At 45.0% G+C, this 12,483-nt stretch overlaps 1 protein-coding gene across 2 annotated transcripts in view; it reads right to left on the bottom strand.

Moving 5' to 3' along the window:
* The window catches only part of ASAP1 (ArfGAP with SH3 domain, ankyrin repeat and PH domain 1), a 355,167-nt gene that overhangs the window by 286,435 nt on the left and 56,249 nt on the right, over positions 1-12,483 (bottom strand). The gene's annotated exons all lie outside the window — the stretch shown is intronic.

Here is a 12,483-nt window from a genome sequence, read left to right as displayed (position 1 = left end):
AGGGATGCCTGAGTGGCTCAGCGGTTAAGCATCTGCCTTCAGCTCAGGTCGTGATCCCAAGGTCCTGGGATCAAGTTCTGCATTGGGCTCCCAGCAGGGAGCCTGCTTCTCCCTTTGCCTATGTCTCTGCCTCTCTCTCTGTGTCTCTCATGAATATATAAATAAAATCTTTTTTTTTTTTTTAAGATGCTAACCAAAAGACGGAAGGAGCTGGAGGGAGGGAAGGAAAGAGGGACAAAGAGAATCTTGGTGACATCATTTGAATCACTGGCTCTGCATAATCTATCTATACCATGCCTGCTGCCAGGCCAGCCCCTAAAGGTCCCCGGTATATAAGCAACTTCTTTAGCAGAAGTTGGTCTGACATGGGTTTCTACCAATAAAAGTAGAAGAGCCCTGACTTATCTTTTCCTGGGTTTCAGTACCATCTTCTGAGTTAGCAGGTGTGTTATCTTGGCCAAGCAGTTCACTGCCTCAGAGCCTCAGCTTCCTCTCTGTAAAATGGGGTAACAATATCCAACTCAAAAGATTGTTATAAAGAGTAAATCAGAAGGTCACCGGGATGGCTCAGCTGGTTAAGCAGCTGACTCTGGATTTTGGCTCAGGTCATGATCCTGGGGTCCTGGGATGGAGACCCACAGCGGGCTCCATGCTCAGCGGGAAGTCTGCTTGAGGATTCTCTCTTTCATTCTCCCTCTGCCCCTCCTCCATCCCCCAAATAAATAAATTTTTTAAAAAAGTAAGTTAGATAGTACACATAACAGAATGGGAGGGAAATATTTACAAATCATAAACTTGATAAGTATCCAAAATGTTATCTCTTGTAAGAGAGATTTATTCAACAATAAGAAGATAAATAACTGATTTTTAAAATAGGCAAGGGGGGGATCCCTGGGTGACTCAGTGGTTTAGCACCTGCCTTTGGCCCAGGGTGCAATCCTGGAGTCCCGGATCGAGTCCCACGTTGGGCTCCCGGCATGGAGCCTGCTTCTCCCTCTCCCTCTCTATGTCTATCATAAATAAATAAATCTTTTAAAAATAAATAAATAAAATAAAATAGGCAAGGGACTTGAATACATGTTTCTCCAAAGAAGATATAAGCACATGAAGAGATGTTCCATGTTATTAATCACTAGGGAAATGCAAATCGAAACCACAGTGAGACACCACTCACACTCACTAGTGTGGCTATAATGAAAAAGATGTAAACTAACAAGTGTTGGAGAGGATGTAGAGAAACTGGCACCTCATATACTGCTGGTGGGAATGTAAAATGATGTAGCAGCTTTGGAAAATGATCCAGTAGGTCCTCAAAAGGTGAAACATAGGATTACCATGTGACCCAGCAATTCCACTCTTAGGTATTTACCCAAGAGAGATGAAAACACACATCCACACAAAAGCTTGTATATGAATGCCCATAGAAGCACTATTCGTAGTAGCCAAACAGTGCAAACAATCCCCATGGCCCTGAATGGATAAACAAAATGTGGTATATCCATGGAATGGAATATTATTCAACCATCAAAAAGGAATAAAGTTCTGGTATGTGCTACAACATAGGGGAAACTTGAAAACACATTATGCTAGTAAAAGACACAAAGCCACAAATGATATGATTCTACTTATATGAAACATCCAGAAAAGCAGATCCATAGGCACAGCAGACAGAGAGCTGGTGGCTGACAGGGGCTGGTGGAAGGGAGGAAGGAAGAGTAACTGCCAGGTGATACAGGCTTTCTTTTAGGGAATAATGAAAATGTTTTGGAATTAGATCATGGTGATAGTTATACAACTTTGTGAACACAACTGACTTATACACCTTAAAAAGGTACATTTTACATTATGCGAATTATATCTCAATTTAACAAGCCATCATTATGCTGATGCAGTAGAAAGTACATCTTACTCTCCATTAATAATAATAACACCTATAGTGTGTGATGGCAGATGATGGCTGCATTTGTGATCATAGCACAGTGTGCAGAGAAGTTGGGTCATTGTGTTGTATACTTGAAACTAATGTAGCACTGTGTGTCAACTATATCGAGGTTTTTAAAAATTTAGGAAAAAGAATAACAATTATAACGGCTGTGATTCAGTATCTCCCATGGACAAGGCACTTGTTATACAAGATTTTGTTTAAATCTTCTGAAAATGGGACGCCTGGGCGGCTCAGCAGTTGAGCGTCTGCCTTTAGCCCAGGGCGTGATCCTGGGGTCCTGGGATCGAGTCCCACATTGGCTCCTTGCATGGAGCCTGCTTTTCCCTCTGCCTATGTCTCTGCCTTTCTCTGTGTGTCTCTCATGAATAAATAAATAAAATCTTTAAAAAAAAAATAAACCTTCTGAAAGCAAAGCAACTCTACAATGTAGCGGTTTTTCTCCTCCTGTTCAGAGGAAGTGATCTCACAACTAGTAGTGAGTGGAGAAGCTAAGATTCGAATACAAGTCCATCTGATTTCAAAGGACAAGTGCTTTCTGCTATACTATACTCTTTGACCAAATAGTAATTGGAGTGGCTTGCATGTGGCAGGGACCACTGGTTATGTGTGTCCCCTCTATCTGGTCTTTCTTTTTTCTTTTTTTTTTTTTAATTTTTATTTATTTATGATGGTCACACAGAGAGAGAGAGAGAGAGGCAGAGACATAGGCAGAGGGAGAAGCAGGCTCCATGCACCGGGAGCCTGATGTGGGATTCGATCCCGGGTCTCCAGGATCGCACCCTGGGCCAAAGGCAAGTGCCAAACCACCGCGCCACCCAGGGAACCCTGGTCTTTCTTCAGTAACACAGCCCCATTTGATTCAGGTTAGTAATGTATTCAGCCAAAAGACCTATCTTCCTGCCTCAATTACGGCTGGTATGTCTGTGTGCCTAAGTCTAGCCAGTTAGATATAAGCTGAAGTGCTACGTAGGACTTTTGAGCTAATCTGGCCAGAAGAGGACTCCTGTTACCCTTCTCCTCTTCCTCCATCCTGCTGCCTGTAGTGAGAATGTGATGGCTGACACTCCAGCAACCATTTTGGAACACGAGGTAATATGAAGGCTGGCACAACCAGAGACAGAAAACAGCTTGGATCCCTGGTAACCACAGAGGCACCATCTGGCTTTGGACTGTCTCTAGACCTCTCTGGTCTGAGAGAGAGAAGGAAAAAAAAAAAAAAGAACAACCTAATTGCTAATGTTATTTGGATTTTTGTTTATATGCAGTTGGAATCTAATCTTAACTTAAACAACAAGCCTGTGTACATGCTGAACCTACTAAGAATGCATTAAAATAGCTCATCTCAGAAGTGATCAAATTAGAAGTATTTTACCAGAGTCATCTTCCCCACCTTGTCCTCTTTTAGATTCTATATTCAGAGGCGTAGAGATTCTATTGAATTATTCTGAAGGCAGTCACTATGGCCTACTTTATGGAGTTATAGAATCATTGAAAAGACTGGTCTCAATTTACTGAGTAAAGGCATTACATATTATAAGACCTTAAATTTCATCTCAGGAATTACTTCAGAAATACAGCCACAGAGGAGTCAACAGGCTCCCACAGAGTGGATTTCTGAAGAGGCAAATGTATTTACACAACCTTTGCACAATTTGGTTAAGAGAGAAGAGACAGGACAGATTCCAAATAGGAAGTAAGATGATAAAGCTCCAAGTCTTCTTTTGCTTCAAAATCAATTTTCTGCCCAATCGTTCCAAAGTAAGCATTCAAAATTCCAGAATTATTCTCCTTGCCAGGCAGACAAATGGCGGTGGCCTTTCACAGCTGAAACAGGATCACAGTTTTGTCGTTTGTTTGTTTTATTTCCATAAGACAGATTTGATATTTACTAGTCGATTTATTATTTATAACCCAACAGCAGGCTGGTATCATATTATTGGGTCAGGAATGGGTTTTCTTTGGTTATCCTTCTTTCTCAATAGGGTTCTTAAGAATTCCAGCTACAATGATGTAAGTGAAGAGATGGAGGAAGGAAACATTTTTCCACACTGTTCTTTTTTCTGCAGCTTAATATATCCAATTTTGTACACATTATGGATAGAGCTGTAACCCAAATATTCCTTATGAGGGCAAAAAAAAAATCTTTTATTATTTTGTGTTATAGGCAGTGTATCTGTGTATATTAATTTATATATATAAATTTGTTTAATATATAAATGTATTTAATATATAAATTGAGTAAGTGAGAAGAGAGAATTCAGAGAAACTTTTTAGTTCTTTCTCCAGACCTGGATGGAACTTTTACCCTACTTTTTCCTTTTCTAAGAGGAAACGGTGTATGCATGTGGATGGATGGATGCACGTGCACACACACGCAGGCACACACACACACACACACACACACACACACACACACCCTATCTGATTTCTTCTAGAACACAGGAATTGGGGAGGAATCCCCAGAGATCCCCAGAGAGTCAAATTCATTTCTACAAAATCCATGCACCAAAACTGATGCATTCTGATCACAGGAGCACCCCTATTTTCTCTTACTATAGACACAACTCTAGCAAGTTTGGTGAGCTGGCTTTTAGGCCTTCGGCAAACTGAGCAGAGCAGTTATGCTGGGAATAGCGAGAAGGGGCAACAAAGAAGGGGAAAAAATACCCAAAAACTGTAAAAATCTGCTAACACCCCCACTAAAAATAAACTCTACACCCTGTGTCTGCTAATGAGGACAAACCATTCTGCTCAACTGATGCCAGCCTCAAGAAAAGGTGACATTCCAAATGATGAACTTTTGTCATCAAGAGGAGTTTTAAGACATGATGCTATATTCTAGGCACCATGCCAGATGCAGGACTTTTAGCAGAGCTTTCAAGGGGCGCCTGGGTGGCTGAGTTGGGTAAGCATCTGCCTTTGGCTCAAGCTGTGATCCCAGGGTCCTGGGATTCGGCCCCACATTGGGCTCCCTGCTCAGTGGACATTTGCTTCTCCTTCTCCCTCTACTGATTACCTTGATTCTGTTCTCTCTCTCTCTCTCTCTCTGTGTGTGTGTGTGTGTGTATGTGTGTGAAATAAATAAATAAAATCTTTAAAAAAAATAGAAGGGCTTTCAATCAGACCATCAAAAATAACATAAAATAGAAAGTATTTGGTGCTCAAAGGCTTTACAGAAAATGCAAATTTGTCAAAGAAAGTAGCCGCAGCTAAAGTGAGCATAGATTAAGAATCCAAAGAGGTGCCTGTGTGCCTCAATGGTGGAGCATCTGCCTTCAGGTCAGGTCATGATCCTAGGGTCCTGGGATCAAGTCCCATACTGGGTTTGCCGCGGGAAGGCTGCTTCTCCCTCTGCCTATGTCTCTGCCTCTTTCTCTGTGTTTCTCATGAATAAATAAATAAAATCTTAAAAAAAAAGAAAAAGAAAAGAGTCAAAAGACCTGGAATCAAATCCTGACCCTACCATTTACAAGCTGTCTGGTACTGGGGAAAAGATTCGACTTTCCACATCTCTACAATGGGGCCAACGACAACAACTTCAGAGATTGTTGTGAATACTGAATAAACTAATATATGTGAGAATACCACGCCTATATCTCACAAATGTCCATTCAATCCAAAGAACTGCCATTTTACTTTGTGTGTGAATCTTTGTCGGTTTCTACAAAAGTATTACTATTATTTGCTCTGATGATGTCAATCAAAATCAAAGAAGAAGATGAGCCAGCAATTTCATTCCTAGGTAAATACTAATAGAAATGCATACATATAAATGTTCATCAAAAGGCACATATGATAATGTTCCTAGAAGTATGGCATATATGAGGCACCTGGCTAGCTCACTCAAAAGAGCATGCAACAATCAATCATGAGGTCATGAGTTTGAGCCCCACGTTTGGTGTAGAGATGATCAGAAATAAAAAAATCTTAGGGGCTCCTGGGTGGCTCAGTTGGTTAAGCATCTGCCTTTGGCTCAGGTCATGATCCCGGAGTCCTGGGATGGAATTTATGTCGGGCTCCCTGCTCAGTGGGGAGTCTGCTTCTCCCTCTCCCACTGCCCCTCACCCCTGCTCATGTTCACTTTCTCTCTCTGTTCTCTCTCTCCCAAATAAATAAAGCCTTTAAAAAAATTAATGTAAAAATCCTAAAGATAAAAAGAAGGATGGCACATATAATAGTACATGGATAAAACCTCAGGAAGAAATGTGTAGTTTCAAAGTAACAAATCTCTAAGATCCTATAGTACATACACAGCTATGCTTCCACTCCCAGTCTTCACAGTCCAGCCTACCTAAGGTCCTGAAATGTATGCATTTCATGCATTTATCTTTCCACTGGTTCATATATTTTATAATATAATTTGACCTGTTCTCTGAGGAATATGATGGAATATAAATACATACGTAAACACATACTCACTTGCCTGCACGCGCACATGCACACACACACACACACACAGATCTGGCTCAGGCTGGTTTTCACATTCTCTGATGCTAAAAGGGGCCACGTCTCTGGCCAGAAAATGGTCCCGTGCTCAGGAAGCCTATGGCACCTCTGTCCCTTGGTCTTTCAGATCTTTGCCAAGGTGGATTCCAACACATGCATATTCATAGCAGGACTAACATCAACCCACTTGAGCAGGAAGGTGCTGAATAGTTTACGTAGGAAGGAAATGGATATGTTTATACTTATAATGTACCAGGCAAGGGACCTGGTGCTTTCAAATATTTCTCATTTCATCCTTAAGCACAACCTTGTAAAAGACAGTGTAACTGTACGGAGGTTTCAAAACCTACTCACTACCTACCTACCACCAGGTAGCTACTAAGCATTTGCCTCTGCACTGGAATCCAGTTGTGACTCCAGGATCACTTCTCTTTCAACCACACTACGGTTAGAAACCACTAGTCAGAAGAGACATGGATGTGCCATGGATCTGGGATGGATTTGGTCCGGGCAGTAGTTTGCGTCGTTGGTGCTTAAACCCCAGATCCTCCTATTACCACCCCGGACACTGCAAAGTTTGGGAATCATGGTCCCACGTAACTAAGTCTGCTCTTCAGAATGCAAAAAGGCACGGAGTTCGGGTCAAGCTTCTGGTCCACTGTGGCTATGTTATTTTAGCATAATAGCTTTTTAACAACCCTATATATCTGCTGACTCAACGAATCGGCTTCATCATTGCCTGGTTCTTTTTTTTTTTTTTTTTTTAATTTTAATGATGGGGTGATTTTATTAAGTTAATTTGCAGATAAAGAACATCACTGAAAAACTCTCTCAACAAGTACTTGCATGGCCAGATGTGCTTTCTTTTTCTTTGAAGAAGTTTTGACATTAATACACACTCAATTCATTGATCTGTGCTCATTGCCTGGTTCTTGCTGGGGAAGCATAGCAGATGTTAAAGTCGAGCTGACCTGAGTTTGAGTCCTCATCCTCATCGGGCCATGGTGTCTGGCTTCCATGGGAGGTACCCAATCCCCTAACCCCGGAAAACAGCAGAAACCAGAGGCATCTTGGCTTCTTTTCATACAAAAAGGAGAACAGAGCCACAGCGATTTACCCCTTAAGGATAGAGCCATAACTGTTCACAGAGCCCCCATCTGCTAGGCATCTGGGATTACATGTTCAAGGCAAAATGTAAAAGAGGCTTCTCCTACAAAGAATCATGTGAGGCTCCCTTAGGGTCTGTCCCTAAGCAGCATCGATCCCCACTGAACCTAAGACTGGTTGCCTTACTTCCTCTGCTTGCATTTTTACTGCCCGTTTTGTTTCCTAAGGGCTCCGTTTTGGTGGTCTCAGCTAGGGACCTTCCCTGGTAGGTACTTGGAGATCAATAGGTACAAAGGACCTAGACCAATGTCAAGGTGGTTTATGGTTATTGACTAGTGGTTAGCCTCAGGGTTCTAAGCCCTTCGATGCTCTGGTCCTCAGGCTATAATGCACCCTCCCCGGTTAACATGCGGGTGGCTGCCATAGGCTGGCCCATGGCCAGGGCACTGGAGAAACTGGGAAGAGAGGCCCCAGTGGGCTCTGGTTATGGCTGGGGGTAGGAGAGCGAAGACAAGTAATACACTCACAAAAGACAAAGAAATGAGGTCTCCTCCCTCTGGTTTCACTGGAGAGGATTTTGCAAAATGTAACAGAAAGAGTGGGCTAGGTAGAGCCCTACCAGAAAAAAAAAAAAAACCAGAGAGAAAAGGATGGGAAGACCCATTATTGCCAACCCACCATTACTCAGAGCTTTGCCTCTGTTATATCTCCTTTAATTCTTACACAACCCCTGTGATATCAGATGATCCCGGTTTTACAGACGAGGAAGTTGAGACACAGAGAAGTTTAATACTTGGCCCCTGTCCTAACAAGCAGGTCTGTGGGACTCCAAAGCCAGTCCTGGTTTTCAGCATCATGTGTCAACAGCTTTACCCCTGCAGATGTGTCTGAGAAACAAATGGGAAGACAGAAATTTCTTCTTGATCTGATGTCCTTAGAGAGAGGGGATCATGTACTCCTTCCTCTTTCCTCTTCAGAGACACAAACACATTCACACCACACACAAATTGGAAAAAAAAAAAAAAAAGAATAGTCAAGTTGGATTTACAGTTTCCTTTTTGGGTCCTAGCACCCAGCAATCTGGGTTCTGAGATATACCTCCTATGGTAACTCGGGTTGTTCTTCTCTCCCTCTCTCTGGTTGGGTGCTCTTCTTCAATGATTCAATCCAGAAGCATGGGGCGGAGGGCCTCCCGACCAGGAAGCACTGGGCCCGCTCTTCCTGCCCTCACCTCAGGAATCCAGGCAAAGGCTGAACGCCCAGGCCCAATTATCTCCATGACTGTGGCTGCGTGCAGCCTGTGTGAGGTCAGCACAGCATTCACTACCTTTTTATATTTTGAAAAAGTCTTATTTTCCACTTTCATATCCAAGTTCAAATGGGGTAAAGGGATGTGAAGAGTTTCCTGAAAGCCACTGAAAAGAATCAGATATCTCAGAGTTGGGAAGACTTTGCCATTCTCATTCCCACCACCAACCTCAGAGATAACACAAACATCCCCCCACACACACACTCAGAAATAAAACGGATAGGAGCGCCTGGGTGGCTCAGCTGGTTAAGCACCTGACTCTTGGTTTTGGCTCAGGTAATGATCTCAAGGCTCTTTGAGATCGAGCCCCACGTCAGGCTCTATGCTTAGCATGGAGTTGGCTGGAGAGTCTCTCTGCCCCTCCCCCCCACATGCACCTGTGCTCTCACTCTCTCTAAAAATAAATAAATCGTCAAAAAAAAAAAAAAAAAAGAAGAAGAAGACAGGCATACTCAGAAACAACATGGACACAGACACACACATACATACTCTCAGAAGTAACAGGGACAGACAGAGGCATGCACACACACCCAGAAATAACACAGGTAAGTGCACATATACACCCAGAAGTAATACACACACACATACACACACACACACACACACACACACATATATAGAAGTAACACAGACACATACACACACACACTCAGAAATAACAAGGACATATACCCACACACTTAGAATCCTGAGTCCACAGGATTGAGAAGCAGAAGTTTCAGAAGCAGCCTTTTTTACGACAGACCAATTGCTCATTATTTACACACGCCAAGCGCCTAGCCTGCTGGCTTCTGTGCAAGGTGCCACGGGCATACGTAGGATCAAGGCCAAGCCAGCCCTCGAGGAGCCTATAGTCAATGAGAGAGCGTGCCAGAGGTCCGCCAGGGCCACTCGCTACCCTTCCCTGTCCTCCTCTGGCCTCCAAGGGCCTGATTTGCTCTGAACACATCACAGGGCTCCTTAGTCCTCTGGCCTCGAGTTGGGTTCTGCCAATGAGAATGTCTGGAAGGCAACAGGGGGAAGAACACGCTGGGAGGCAGGTGTTTCCCTCCTCTCTGGGCTCCCACCCTCTCGGATGCCGGCTGGGGGTCCTCTGCACACAGACTCTGGCTCTGGCTTCCCAGAGGCAGCCTGTCCCTCAGCCTTCATAGGAGCCTGGAGTGCCCCACCATCCCTTGCGATTTCCCTACCCCCCCGCCCACACTTTTCAAATGAGTCCTTTATTAAACTCTGCTCAAATTATCCTATTTTTGAGTGTGCCATCTGCTTCCTGCTGGGACCCGGACTGATCCAGGGAGGCAGAGTAAACAGACAATTGCTGTAAAAGGCAGAACAATAAAAAATATTGTTTCCCAGTGGAGAACAAAAGCACCGGGGTCTGATTGCTGGGGTTGCACATCTTGGCCCCACCACTTACTATCACCACTTACTACCTCATTAATCCTCACTTCTACTTCTGAGAAATGGGGTCAACACTAGGGCCTACTTCATAGGGCACTTATGAGATGATATAAGTAGGGTGCTTAGTACTGCATCTGGCACTTCATAAGTGCGGACTGATACCAAGCAGCGGTTCTTAGAATTAACCGTGCAGTCCTTTCAATTTAGTTAAGTGCCCAATATGTAAGCTGTTGAATGGCTGACGTGCTAGGAGAAATAGGTACAGGGGACAGAAAAGTGACAGGGCAATGGTAAAGAGAGAATCAGGAGGGACTGCCTGGAGGAGGTGTTGCTGAGCTGCCTCTTGGAGGAGGCGATAGCTGGGAGGATGGCTGACAAGGGTGGTCCAGTAGAGGAAACAATCATGTGAAGGCCTGATGAGCACAGCAGATGGGGGGTAGTGCAAACAGCTCAGTGGCTATGGGAGCAAAGGGTGACTGTGGGCAGTTTAATAGCTGAGGCCAGAGGGGTAGGCAGGGCTACCAGGGAAAGCCTTGGATGTCAGGCTAAGGAGCTGGTCTTTTTTTTTGCTTTTTTGTTAAAGATTTTATTTATGTATTCATGAGAGAGACAGAGAGAGGCAGAGACACAGGCAGAGGGAGAAGCAGGCTCCATGCAGGGAGCCCGACATGGGACTTGATCCGGGGACTCCAGGATCACACCCTGGGCCAAAGCTGGTGGGTTTGATGGCAAGAAGGTTCCACCAGGGTACAATGCTGGCCCCGGACCGGGCCACAACAGGAGCACACGGTCAGTGCTTTGCATGCTTGATGAAGCAGAGATGCACACCAGCGGTTCAAGACCTGTCACCTTCCTGGCTCCCTCCCTCCTTCCTAAACGCACGCTAGCAGATACCACGCCACCATCCGGGCAACTTGCCAGCCACGGGTCTCCACACATTTCCTCACCTGATCTCATTCATACGATGGCCCACAGTGGCATAATGAAAATACATTTGGTCCTGGTCCCTAGTTTCTGGCACAGAGTTCCTGACACCCCTGGAATCCGCAGAGCACTAACAGTGTCTCTGATAAGCTGCAGAGATAACTCACGGGTAGGGGGCTAAATAGCTCATAGCTTAATAGGATGGTCATCAGGAAGATCTCCAGGCAGGGATGAGGAGCTGGAGACCGTTCAACCCCCAATGGCCAACGATCTAATCAATCGTGCCCATATAATGAAACCTCCACTAAAACCCTTACACAATGGGGATCAGGGAGGTTCTGGACTGGTGAACCCATCAATGTGCCAGGGGAGCAGGGAGCCCTCCGAGGGGATGGAAGCTCTGTGTACCCCCAACCCCAATACCTTGCCCTAGGCACACCTTTTCCATTTGGCTGTCCCTACATTGTATCCTTTATCATAAACTGGAACTAGTTAAGTTCAGTGAGCCATTCTAGCAAATTCTAGAACTCGAGGAGGGGGTCATGGAAACTCCAAATTTACAATCTTTTAGTCAGAAGCAGCCCTGCGACTTGGAGTGGGAGCAGTCTAGTGGGACCGAGCCCTTCATCTGTGGGGTCTGTGCTAAATCCAGGCACATGGTGTCAGAATTGAATTGAGTTGTTGGACACGCAGTCGGAGTCGGAGAATTGGAAAGTTGCCTGAGGTCAGGAGTGGTAGAAAAAAAAGAAGTCATTCTCATACACACTATACTTCGTGGCATGTGCTGGACACCCCTCTCCGCTGTCCGGATGTGAGCCAGTCCCAGGTCCCACTGCCAGACTGGCAAAGGAGGACAGTGCTCTCTGGGCAGCTCCATCCTCACTGACTCAGCTGCTGACTCAACTGTCCCTCTGGGTGTGGCAACTGGAGGCACCGGGAAGCAGTGTGACACCACGCCCCAGGCCTGGCAAGTGGCCTTGCTCCTTGGCCTCTGGCTCAGAGGTCCAGTGGTGGGGGAAGACTGGCCCAGAAGCCCATCCCCCTGCCACCCACACCCCACCCGCTATGGCCGTAACCAGTGATGTGCTGGAGAGATGATCCTTCTCCTTCTCTTGAGCACCTAGGTGTTGGGCATCCCTCATCTCTTGGATTCCCCCACAATCAGAGCCTGAGACAAAGATTTAAGGGAATGATCCCAGGTTGACGAGTGAGGAGATAAGACGGAGGAGGGAAGGAAGCCAATGCGGTGCCTTAAAGAGCAGGTTATCACCAAGGGCAACAGGCTCCCAGCCTCTGGGGACCTCTGGGAAAGGTTACAGAGCACACTTCAGAGCTGTGTACCTGCCGCCAA

The sequence above is a fragment of the Vulpes lagopus genome, chromosome 9 (assembly GCF_018345385.1).
Source record: "Vulpes lagopus strain Blue_001 chromosome 9, ASM1834538v1, whole genome shotgun sequence".
NCBI classification, from domain to species: domain Eukaryota; kingdom Metazoa; phylum Chordata; class Mammalia; order Carnivora; family Canidae; genus Vulpes; species Vulpes lagopus.
This window is presented reverse-complemented; position numbering and strand designations above follow the sequence as displayed.